The sequence below is a fragment of the Macaca fascicularis genome, chromosome 8, assembly GCF_037993035.2.
Source record: "Macaca fascicularis isolate 582-1 chromosome 8, T2T-MFA8v1.1".
NCBI lineage: Eukaryota > Metazoa > Chordata > Mammalia > Primates > Cercopithecidae > Macaca > Macaca fascicularis.
In genome coordinates this window covers 64,520,159-64,533,373 of record NC_088382.1, presented here as the reverse complement: position 1 = coordinate 64,533,373, position 13,215 = coordinate 64,520,159, and the positions used below count along the sequence as shown (strand labels likewise).

The window sequence follows — 13,215 nt, the reverse complement described above, 5'->3', positions numbered from 1 at the left end:
TTTGTTAGACAAATTTATTGAGCTTTAGGGCCAAGGTGTGAAGATTTTGATTGTCAAAAACAAACAGTAGGCTGGGCATGGTGGCTCACGCCTGTAATCCCAACACTTTGGGAGGCAGAGGCAGGAGAATCACTTGAGCCCAGCAGTTTGAGACCAGCCTAGGCTCATCTCTACAAAAAAAAAAAAAATGAAAAACAAATTAGTCGGGCACAGTGGGTTGCACCTGTAATCCCAGGTACTCAGGAGGCTGAAGCAGGACGATCACTTAAGCAGAGAAGTTCAAGGCTGCAGCGAGCTATGATCACACCACTGCATTCCAGCCTGGGAGGAACAAGACCCCATCGCAAAAAAAAACAAACAAATAAAAAACGACACACACACACACAAATAGTAATAATAGCTGACACTTGTAAGCCATTCAAAATGTGCTGGCCTCTTAAATATCAAGCATCTCTACAAGGGAGCTATTTTATCTACATCACATATATGGACATGGGCACCCAGGGAGGTAACTGAGCCAAGAAGGTGAGACAGTCCCTGAGTCGCTGCCCTCCACTCACTGCCAGGCTTTCCTTCTGTGAGAGGCTCTCTTTGAGGAGCCCATAACAGAGTGAGTGTGTCTCTGAGGAATTTCCTGTGTGGTCAAGGGAACAAGAAGCCCCAGGACCCCCTCCCTCTCAGCCTGTTCCCAATCTCAGATCTCCTTAGGAAGCCACCAGCAGCCAGAGTGGAGCCTGAGGTCAGGAAGCCAACCCCAAGGGCTGACTCTTCTGCTCTAGGGTGTGGGGGAAAACAAATTATGTTTTCCCCTCTCTCTGAAGAGCTGATTTAGGCTTAAGGGACAGATAATAGGATGTAAACTTAACAGTAGGAGCTACAATCATTACTGGGACATCTTTGAGTGTTGCAGGACTTGGGCCTACCAGGGGCCTCAGTAAAGGGTGACTCCATATGGCCTGCCTGGTTGACCAGCAGCTGCATTACCCATTCAGGGCAAAGTCTGTAGAAATAGAAGCCATTTATCTGTCTCCGTGGTCTTTGCACAGAACTCCCTGGGGAATTTCAAAGACCTTTGGAAAACTGCTTTGCTCTTCTATGTAAAAGAAGATGCCATCTGTCTAGCACCTGCTAGAAAATGTTTTTTGATCAATTAATGTGAAATCTTCTGTGATAATTAAAAACTTATAGTAATACTTCACCAACCCTAATATTACTTAAAATATTTCTTTTTTTTTTTTGAGACGGAGTTTTGCTCTTGTCACCCAGGCTTGAGTGCCATGGTGCCATGTCGGCTCACTGCAACCTCTGCCTCCCAGGTTCAATCAATTCTCCTGCCCCAGCCTCCCGAGTAGCTGGGATTACACCCGGCTAATTTTTGTATTTTTAGTAGCGACAGAGTTTCACCATGTTGGCCAGGCTGATCTCGAACTCCTGACCTCAGGTGATCCACCCACCTCAGCTTCCCAAAGTGCTGGGATTACAGGCGTGAGCCACCACACCCAGCCTACTTAAAATATTTCTTTTAACTTATTCTACAGACTGGTTTATATACCAAATGTTATTACAGCCTCGGGCATACATTCCCTGAAATGTCAAGTAGCTTCAGATGTGAGTCATGCAATTTAATAAAAGCAATCACCGATTAGTCTTTACTTTTTTAATGAAAGGTTTTACTCTCATATTCATATTCACTAGTTTCACATGTGAACATAGCTATGACATGAAATTTTAAATTCCGAGTTTTTATCCTTTGAGTAATAGCAAAGCTGCTGAGTTTTTAAAGGTTGATTCACTTTAAATTACTTTATTTTAACTGTCAGGATCTCATCTTTCTCTAGACAAGTTTGGGGACAATCCATTCATTTGACAGTCAATTTCATACACCTTCTGTAGCTACGGTACTTTGTTGTGATAAGTGACATTTATATTAATATCCCTGAAATACTATAAAAATTTGAAATACCTTCTCAAGGAAAAACAAAATTATTTTCATTTCCGTTTTACTATATTTCCATTGAGTATTGTTATTGTATGCAGGATATCACAGTATTAATTCATATATTATCAGGATATATAATTAATTGAAATACAATGTTCACCAATCATGTATAGAAAGCAGTCTACTCATAGAATGTTTCAGCAATAATACTTGTTATTGGTCTTTTTTCTGTTAGATAATTATTCCAATTCTTCTTTAAGTGAGTCAACCTAGAATATAAGAATCCAACGGCAAAAGTTTGCACACTCTGCCAGTTAATCATCTGAAAAGCCACAACTCACTGTTTTACAAGCTGACCATCTGTGATGTTCACTGTGACTTGACCAGTTAAGTCACGCCTGCCAAACTTGTCTAGTATTTCCTTGTACTAAAGGAATCCTTCAACCATGGTAATGCCCAGGTCTTGATTGTGTTTACAAGTTTCTAAGGGTGCTGTTTTTGCTCTGTTACGTTGCTATTAAATGGTTCTAAGAGACTCAATAAAGTAAATATAAACAGAAACTAAACACCTATTGCTGTGGGGTCGATGACAAGTAATTTAAACAATCACTTTGTTTACTTGGAATCTGAGTTTAACCTTTAAAACACATAAACTCTGGCCAAAAAGAAGGAAAATGATTTCATGGTATATTCTTGTGAAAGTATTATGCCATTAATTTTGAATTTACCAAATGAAGTAAGGAGATTTACTAGGGATTTAGTTAAGAAGCTCTAGTAGTAGAAGCTTTTGATGGATTTGCTTTTTCAGTGTATAGGGTCAACCTGACAGATCCCCTTCTGAGGAACCAGATCTCCCAGGGTGGCTCATCCAGTGACCCCTCCCCAAGATATCCCACCACCCGTTTACATGGTGTGGACTTTCCCCATTGGCTGTGGTCTCCCTAGCATCCAGATCCTTGTCACACCCCCTGAGGCTGCAAAGTGGCACCTGTCTCCAATGCCGAGGGAAGCCAGAGAGCAAGCCCTCTGCCTGCACCCCCAACATGGAGGCTCCAGTCCAGTCCCCACCTAAAGCCATTGGATGTTATTGACATAGAGATGGCCCTAAATATGCTGCAGGCCATGTGGGTCTCTCTGCTTGGATAACATTGGCCTGTCAGATATAGAGCAAATAAGATCTGTTTCTACATTGAGTGCTCACGATGTGCTAAGCACTGACTGTGGTGGCCTTACACAGCCACAGCGTTATTCCCAACCTGCAGACATAGAAACAGAAATTTAGGTGAGAGAGGCTGCACAGGGTGAACCCGTGCAGCCGGTGTTCTGAACCACTGCGCAACGCTGCCTCCCTCGCAGAAACCTTAGGGACCTGTGGCCTGCTTCTCACTTATAAACCAGTGACGTTGTGTTGGAGAGTGTGGAAGAGTGGACGCAGCGCTGAGCGAGTTACCGGGGGCTTCTCACCTGCCCCATGGGCACCTATACTAAGACCTAGGGCCTGCCTCCACATCCACATCCATAGATGAGCAAGGAGGACCGGCGGGCCCCGATGCTCCTTCCAGCCCCAGCTTTCTAGCAGCGGGCGTGTGAATGCCTGCACAGCAGTCAGAGCAGCTCGAACCTTAACTGAAATGAAAACAAACTTCCACTTGACCTGCTGAGAAAAAAGCGATAGCTGACATTCAGAATGTGTTCACTTAGAATATCTCACCCAACTTCCCCGTCCCCAAAAATCCGGGGCAGGGGTGGAGGTCCCAACCCTCACATCAAGAGGATCTCCGAGGCACTTGGCTGCAGTCACACCCCCAGGAGGAGCTGGGTTCAAACACAGACCCACCCCCGCCTCCACAGTCCAAGCTCTTGCCATGATGCCCTGAAGCTTCTCCTCTCGAGCTACATTCTGCCGGCTGCAAATACGTTTGTGGCTTAACAGTTACTAATTCAACATGAAAAATTGTAGTCTCAACAATACGAAAAATTAATACCATCCGAGTTAGAAACCACAGAGTCATATTAAACTTCTCCTTCTCCCAGTTGGGGACTGAGTCCCTAAATATGTCCCCACTCCATCTCATCTTCCCCATACTCTTTTTACATCCTTTGCTGTGTCCCTTCTTAGTCTCTCATAGTCATTGTTTAATCGGACTGTCTCCATAGCTTCCTAACGGGTCTTTGTGCCTCCAGCCAGTCCTGCCCTGATGTGACCCACTCTCCTCTAGAAAACCTAAGACGGATCATATTATTCTTCTGTTTATCACCCTCCAGGGGCTTCCCCAGGCCTTAAAGATCAAATCACGAGTCCTATACATGGCCCACATGTACAGGCCATGAGGACATTTGTCCAAACTCCTTCTCAAAGCTACAATACCTTACAAATATCTGCAAAAATGCCTCACAGGAAAAATGGTTCGCTCACCTTCCCCACAGCAACCAAGACACAGAGTTATCTAGCGCAGGCCTTCCCTGCTTGCTTTACCATCTTTGGCATATTTTCCATACCATTAAGCAATTTTCCACATTTAAATGAAAGTTAAAGGTCTCCTCCCTTTTAAAAAAGCCTAATTATAAAAACTTAAATTTTCGTTATCATTCCGTATCAAAAAGGCAAGGAGAAAAGGAAACACATATATTTCACCTGTAATTTCCAAAACGTTTGTAGAAACTCTTCAGTTGCTTCCAGAATATCTTAATGAAGAGAGCTGGAGTTTGGAAGAGTCGGAGTGAAGAGGCTGATGTCTGGTGAGCCTGTTGCTCAGATGCTGCTTACGAGTGAGCCCTCCTCTATTTGTTCCGGACCAAGGGAATGGCAATGTTTGTCATGTTACCTGGATTATTAGTAGCGACTGCAAACACTTCACAGAGCTCCCAAACCACACACTGGCAAAGAACCGAACTAGCCTGGGGTCATGAGTGTTGCTATGCCTCTCATTCTGTGAAGACCTGCACACAAAGTTAAATAGCAAACAAAATAACCTACTTTGTTCTTGTTCTTATCATTCGATTTTTTGTGGCATATCATGCGGCATGGAAACATAGGAGCTTTTTACCTTATTTTGAAGTTCACCGATTTCAGTATTTGTCTGGAGAAGTATGTGTTTGTTTAGTTTGACACCATAAAGTAGAGGTCACATCCCCGTAACAAGCAGATTGGTTCAGTTCAACAAACGTTTGCTCAGTGCCTGCTCTCTTTAGAATATGAACCTGAAACAAAGAAACAAAACAAAAAATGACTTCCAAGAATTCACAAGCCAGTTATCTTTTCTACAGTGACAACCATCAGTAAGCATGTATTCTCTCTGCTTTTTATTCATTCTTTCAACAACCACATAAACACTTCTTTAGGCCAAGCGCAACCGGGCACTGTGCAGTGTAGGCAGCCCAGCGAGACAGGGGCCCGGGAGGGTGATACAGGTATCAAATCACTCAATGTCCTCATGGCCTTAATTTTGGTCACCAGGACCCTGGGTAAAGATCTCATATTTAAAAAAAAAAAAAAAAAAAAAAAAAACCGTTTTATTGAGGCATAATGGATATATAGTAAGTCCTCACTTAATATTGTTGATAATTTCTTGGAAACTGCGACTTTAAGCAAGACAACATATAACAAAACCCATTTCCCCATAAGCTGATGGATAGAAACGAGAGTCAAGTTCCTACAGCATATTTTTGGTCACAAAAACATCACCAAACTTCTAAATAAAGACTACAACACTCCTAATATTAGTCACTGAAATAAATGTGAAATATATATACACTTGAGAAAGATTAATAAAAACAAGTAAAACATTTATCCAATTTTTGATAAACAGCAAGTCACAATGGTCGTAATTGTGGTGTATTAAATCAAGGAATAAATGTTTGTAAAGTGAAAATTGTCAGGAGCATCTCCTCCCACCTCACAGTTTGAAAACCATTACAAATATGACAGGCTCCCAAAACACTTCATTGTTTATTGTCATGCATTTATATGATTATTGCAGATTTTACAATTTTTTTTTACAATCAACTTTTATTCATTCATTCATTTTCCAACCCATAACTCATTCATTTATTCATTCATTTTCCAACCCGCTTGTTCCAGTTCAGGGACGCAGGTGGCTGAGCATATCCAGCAGCTCAGGGCACAAGGCAGGACCCACCCTCGTACAGGATACCATCCCATGGCAGGGCACACTCACACACCCTCACTTATGCACTGGGACCATGTAGACATGCCAGTTCACCTAATGTGCACAGCCTTGGGTTGTGAGAGAAAACCGGAGGACCCAGAGAAAACCCCCGCAGATATAGGGGGAACATGTAAATTCCACACAGACAGTGGCCCTGGCTGGAAATACATTATTTTATCCTCATCAACATTATAATGAAACAATATTATTAGAGGACCTGCTGTATAAGGAACCGTAAATAGTTACAATTTGGTGATGTCATATGCATACACCAATAAACTATTACCACAATCAAGGTAATAGAATACCCAACACCTCCCAAAGTCTCCTGTGTGTCTTTGTTGTTTTGTTTGTTTTCGTGGTAAGAACACTTAACATGAGATCTACCGTCTTAATAAATTTGAGAGTACAAAATTCCATATTGTTAACTATAGCCACTGTGTCACACAGCAGATCTCTAGAACATATTCAGGTTGCATAACTGAAACTTGATACATTTTGAACAACATCTCCCCATTCCCCTTCCCGTCATCACCTGGCAATCACCATTCTGCTCTCAGCTTCTATGAGTTTGACTACTTTAGAAGCCCTCACATAAGTGGAATCATGCAGTATTTTTCCCTCTGTGTCCGGTTTATTTCACTTAACGTAATATCCTCCAGGTTCATCCATGTTATGGCAAGAGCATGATTTCCTTCTTTTTAAAGGCTGAATAGTAGTCATGTATTTTATAGATAGATAGACAGACAGATAGATAGATAGATAGATAGATAGATAGATAGATAGATAGATAGATAGATAGATAGACAGATCACATTTTCTTTATCCATTCATCCATTTGTGGACACTTAGGTTGTTTTCACTGCCTGGCTATTGTGAATAATGCTGCTATGAACATGGGAGTACAGATATCTCTTCAAGACCCTAATTTCAATTCCTTTGGATATATGCTGTGTTTTACGCTTGCTAGATCTGTTTTTAGTTTTTAATTTTTGTGGGGACAGAGGTGTATATATTTATAGGATACATGAGATGTTTTGTATTTTGAATCCTTTGAGAAATCTCTGCACTGTTCTCCTATAGCTACTGCACCATTTCACATTCCCACCAACAATATACAAGGATTCCAGTTTCCCCACATCTCCACCAACACTTGCTGTCTTCTGTATTTTTTTAAATAGCCATCCCAGCAGGTGTGGATCTCATTGTGGTTTTGATTTGCATTTCTTTGAGGATCAGTGATGTTGAGCATCTTACAATGTACCTGTTGGCCATCTGCATGTCTTCTTTAAGAAATGTCTGTTCAAATCCTTTTTAAAATCAGGATATTTGGTTTTAGGCTATCAAATTGTGATCTCTTGGTTTTAATGTTTAGAGCAGAAGTGCAATCTGTTTGGTTTTCTCCTCAATGCAGAAAATATCTTCTTTGTTAAGTGAACACACAAAAAGTAAATTTCCTTCAAATATGATCTTAGAACGTCAACTATAGAGAACAAGAAATTATTTCTCGAAGAACCCCCGCCTTTTGAAACGCCTGTTTCTTGACAAGTCAAGCAGCAGAGGGCAGGATGGTGCAGTGGGAAAATCTATGGCTGACCATCCAGAAATCTGAGTCTGATCCCATTCCAGCTGGAAGTCTTTTCACCTCCCTTGGCTATGGTTAACTTATCTGCAAAGTAAGGAGCTGGGTTGGATGGACTTTCCCGCATCTAGCATTTTCTTTCACTCAGTAGTTTTGTGTACCCTTCAGGTCAGGAGCTTGAGACCAGCCTGGCCGACATGGTGAAACTCCATCTCTACTAAAAATATACAAAAATTAGCCGGGCATAGTGGCGCGCACCTGTAACACCAGCTACTTGGGAGGCTGAGGCAGGAGAATTGCTACCCAGGAAATGGAGGTTGCAGTGAGCCAAGATCACACCACTGCACTCCAGCCTGGGCGACAGAGTGAGACTCCATCTCAAAAAAAATTTTATTATATATTGCAATAATATTATATATATTTAATGTATATATTTAATATATAATTATATTATATATAATATATATTATATATATATTTGTATAGTAGGTATATATACTGTGTGCCAGATACTGTGTAAGGTGCTTAAAAAAGCAAAACTCACTAACCTGTTTGTCTACTGAAAGAATTTGAAAGAACTACCAAAAATAAATATGATAATTCTGTTCTAAGAGTTTTAACCTCAGTATGAGGTGCCAACAGATAGTGAATGAATGAATATGCTATCTGGGACTACAGTGAAGTTTCAGTATCTCTAAGAGCCACTTCACTCTCAAATATGATCAAAGGTTGCCCAAGTGTCTGGATTTAACATTGGGTAGCAGAAGGTTGAGCAGCAAGATTAATATATTTTAACTACTCCAGCTTCGTTTCGAAGCTTCCCAGACACAGCCCCAACACAAAGCCACAAACATAGCACTATCAAAAGTATTTATCCTTTCTCCCCACAACTTATGCAACTGCAATTTTTCCACTTTGTTTTGGTGGCCCTGTTTTGCTCCCAGGTCTCCCAACCAAGTAAGCTTTTAGTCACACTCAACTTCTCTCTCCCCTTTCCTTCCTGAATTCAATAAGCTACCAACAAATCTGCGGCGACCCACTCCAACTAGAAGCCCTCCCTCGGCAACCACAGTTCAGACCTCTATTGTTACAGCTCCCTGTCTCCTGGGGAATTCCAGCTGCAGGCGTTCCTTGGGGGCCCCGTGGAAAACTGAAAAGGAACTGTTGAAGCCTTTCACTGCCTGTTTTCCTGACTCCCATGGCCAGGGAGGGAGGGAGAAAGGGAGGGAACCCACGGCAAGTGCTTTTTACCAGTTCAGTGCCGCCGAGAACCGGGGCTTTCCCACAGGGCCGGGCCAGGGTCTAGGCAGAGAAGCGTCTGCATTCCGAGGCGCAGTCTGGGCTGGAGCCTGTCACCACCCTTCAAATCCCTTTGAAGCTGGGCAAAAATCCTGCCAACGCCAAGCTTCAGAGCTCCTCCGCTTAACCTGGGAGGGGCTGTTTCCTGCCTGCATTTCACAGCCTCTCACAGGAGGGAGGTGCAGCCATAATCATTTTACAGGACTCTCACTGTAGACACCAAAATCTAAAAACACAAGAGAAATTAGTTTTATACAAAATACCATGTCAGATGGACCAAGACCTATTTAATGCTGAAAAATTATTCTACTAACGCAGAGACCTATGATCATAATATATATACACACACACACATATACACACACACACACATATATATACATGTAAACTAGAGACCCTTTTTCCTTAAAGTCATATTAAACATTCTCAGTTTCTTAAATAATTTCAGATCCTTCCCCACCTTCACTGTCCTTCTCTGAACGCAGTCTAGGTTGTTAATTTCTCTTAAAATATGATTCCCAGGAGGAAATGCAGGATGTCTGATGGAGCCTTACAGGTGAGCTTTTTGTCCCCAAATTGCAGCGTTTCCTTATATTGACCTGAGATAAAATCCTTACTTCTTTTTCACATGTATGCTCCCAAGTCAGAGTCTTCTATTCTGGACTAAAGGAATTGGGTTTGAAAGCTTTTTTGTTGTATTTTTGTTTTTTAGAAGAATTAGAGAACATTAGAATGAGTCTGTAGAAATTGCTGGTACATATTTTCAAGTCATGAGTTATATCGCTCATTCATGGGCCATGAAATCAATTTAAGTAGGTCTCTGTTATGGACTAAATGTCCCCCAACTTCCAAATTCATATATTGAGGTCATAATCCCCAATATGATGGCATTAAGATATGGGGTCTTTGGGAGGTAATTGGATCATGAGGGTAGAACCCTCATGAACGGTGTTAGTGCCCATATGAAAGAGACCCCAGAGAGCCCCCTTGCCTCTTCCACCATGGGAGGACTCAGTGAGAAAGTGCTATATTTCAACCAGGAAGCAGACCCTCACTAGACACTGAATCTTCTGGTACCTTGATCTTGGATTTCCCAATCTCTGGAGCTGTAAGAAATAAATGTTTGTTGTTTAAGCCACCCCAGTCTATGGTATGTTTATTATATCAGCCTGAGCAGACTAAGACAGTCACACCCAGCTTTCTTTAAAAACTGAATACAGTAGAAAGTATCAGAGTGCATTGCACATATGAAAGACAGGTATTATTATGCAAAACTTATGTTTCAGATTTAGATACACAAGTATGTGTGTGTATAGATTATGACCATAATTGAGTTTTGGTCAAAAAATTTAAAAACCACTGATCCAGTTCAATCAGGAAATGGCAGTGTTCTATAATGGATAAGCATTTGTTTGAAATTTACAGTCAGAAAATCCCTGGTTTCTAGTCTGGGATCTCACCCGTAAGAACTGCATGACCCCAGGAGGTTATTTTCCTTCATTGAAACTCAGATCAGTTCCTCGTCAATAAAATCAGATATCAACAGCACTTTCCTCAAAGAGTTATTGAGGAGAAACACATTATTACTCACTTCCTTTTACTGAGCACACGCCATGTACCAGGAAACATGGTGTCTTCACATGCACTATACTTCCTACCTTCACTATGACAATCCTCTGTATTATCATCCATCAAATGAAGGAACTGAGGCAGTCTGGTCCAGATGTACATACTTAACCATTCCACTACACAGGCTCTAAGTACACCATGTCTCTACAAATACAAAGATGCATTTGAAGTACTTAACACCATCAGTACTTAGTACGGACACAGAGGAGCCTTCAAAATTTAGCACCACTCTCAGGGCAGGCCCTCTGCAAGTTGAGGAATTCAAGTCAGAAGGTAGATTGATGCCCTGCTTCCTTCAGGAAAGTTTTGCTTATTCGGCTGTACTAAACAATGTGATGAAGTTTGTCATAATGTTCATTGATACTCTAACCAGAGCTCCATATCTTGTTTAGGCCAAGCAACAAGCAGTTTGCCAGCTCGCTGTCCATGAGAAGCGCTGTGTGAGATGACATTGTAATAACCATCACAGGCACCATGATTACTGTTAGTATGGTCTGGGACAGATTCAGGTCTCCTCTTTCACCATCCAAATCTCTTTTTATTACTCCATTGAAGACACACCTATGCAGGTGCTTCCACTCACTCTCACCTGGTCAATTTCATCCTGCTGAAAGATGTTAGAATCTTTACGGTATCATCCAAATGCACAACTATCCCTTCTGGCTTTATGTCACCTGCACACCTGCTGAGCGTGTCTTCTGTGCCTTCACACTGATAGCAGTGTTCATCAAGAAAGAGTCAAGAGCAGGTCTGCTTTCCTTAGGACAATCCTGTGGCTCCCCTCAGTGGCTGCTCACCTCGTCCTTATTGTGTTTGCCTCTCTTTCCTAAACCCTCACAAACCCAGATGTTGACTTTTCACCGGGGGAGGAGGGAATGGAGAAGCAGCACAGGGAAATGACCCGCTTTGAAGGCTCCATCTTGTGGCGCATGTGCATCAATGCAGCATCAATGCAGCACCACTGCAGAAGGAGGAGGTGAGCTCTGGGAGGACCGCACTCCTGCAGAGGCGCTGAGGGAGCATTGGCAGAGCTCCCTTGATCTGGAAGGCGAATTTTTTTTTTTTCATAATGTTTCCAGGTAAAGTCAGACTGGCCTTATTCACTTTGTTCATCACTGCGAATAAATAAAACACTATACCTGCTTCATTAATGGTCCAGAAAAAAACATTTTTTTAATGAGCTACACGGGTAAAGAGAATTTTTAAAAAGATTTTCTTCTCCGTTCATCATTCTAAATTTGAAATGAAAATTCCCTTTTCTTCCAGTTATAATCTGGAAATTATCTTTAAGAATTCCTTCACTGTAAATGGGCAGCTAAAATGGAGGCAATGCTGGGCTGCAAATCAGCTTCTTCATCATCTTAAAGGACCAATACTGATGTCCTGTCACTCGGGCCTGCTTCTCCCACACCGGGATCTCACCTCCTTCAGGTGGGGCTATGTTGCCTTCTGCAGCTATGTAGATTTTCATTCCTTCTAGGATTCATGACAGCTGGAGCCAAGGAAACATTTCTAGCACACGACCAGGCACAAGTCTTCAATGTGAGTTTAAATAGTCATGACTGAAAACTCTGAGTTGCAGTGCAGGAATCAGGTGTACAGATGTAGGACTTACTGGTGTTGAGGAAGGGAAAGGAGAGAGCTGAAAGATGATGAAAGTAAGGCAAGTGAGAAGCAGTCGTCACTCAGGATACTAACTTAGAACTCGTGATCAGAAAGGGCAAGTGTAAGACAAACAGTAGCATTATTTATTTGGTCAACACACATGCATCAGTGACAGGTTCTAAGAATCAAGAAAACAGTGAGGCCTGAATCCTGCCCAGCAGCGTGCTGTGGGGAGGGAGACAGGTTTGGAAATCAGTGTCCCTAACACCCTTCTTGTGCAGTCTCTGGAAGAGCAGGTGGAGGTGAGGTCTGGCAAGACTTCCCTGGGGTTGCTTCCTCTCAGGACAGAGGTCATTTTCGGACAGTTCTCTTTACTATCAATTTATAAACTCCAAAATTGTAGCATCTCAATCCTGCAATACCTCTGAAATTTTGATTTATGATTTTAATTCTTTCTTAACCTTGAAACAACCTTAGAGCTGATTTAATAGAGCACCTTAATTGTACCGATGAGAAAAACATTGGCAGATAAGATGGAGCGTCTTCATACACAGACTTTCTACTTGTCACACCGCTGGCTATGACACTCGTGTCCAGGCTCATCTCGGGGTGAGACTGCTTTGAGGACCAGAGTAATAGAGAATGAAGTGTAGCAAACCACAGTTTACAGTTGAAAGACAGGCTGCTTCCTCAGTCAGAGGTCTACTCTTTACTGGAGGAAAGTAATTAAAGGTAAAAAAAAAAAAAAAAAAAAAAAGTATAGTCAGTATGTTAGTAATTAGTGAAACACCAAGACATTTAATTCCCTACACTTTTATTTAAGCTTTTATTTCTTTTAGATAACTTAAGGCTTACTAATTGAAGAACCTCTTAGATCTCTCCCTCATTTCATCTTCTATTGGCCACATCCACAATGAGGACCTCATGGAGGGGCAGGACACACACCTGAATCCTGGTAAGTAACCTCTTCAGGAAACCCAGAGACAGGGCAG

At 41.8% G+C, this 13,215-nt stretch overlaps 1 protein-coding gene across 2 annotated transcripts in view; it reads right to left on the bottom strand.

Moving 5' to 3' along the window:
- The window catches only part of RP1 (RP1 axonemal microtubule associated), a 322,165-nt gene extending 313,095 nt beyond the window's left edge, over nt 1–9,070 (bottom strand). The window contains exons 1-3 of one of the 2 annotated variants that reach the window (XM_045398266.2): nt 8,942–9,070; nt 4,987–5,140; nt 4,575–4,879 (exon numbers count right to left, since the gene is read on the bottom strand). The gene's annotated coding sequence lies outside the window, so the exon portion shown is untranslated. The remainder of the gene's footprint in view (nt 1–4,574; nt 4,880–4,986; nt 5,141–8,941) is intronic. The other variant, XM_073998826.1, reaches the window with a different exon arrangement.
- Between the last annotated feature and the right edge of the window lie 4,145 nt (nt 9,071–13,215).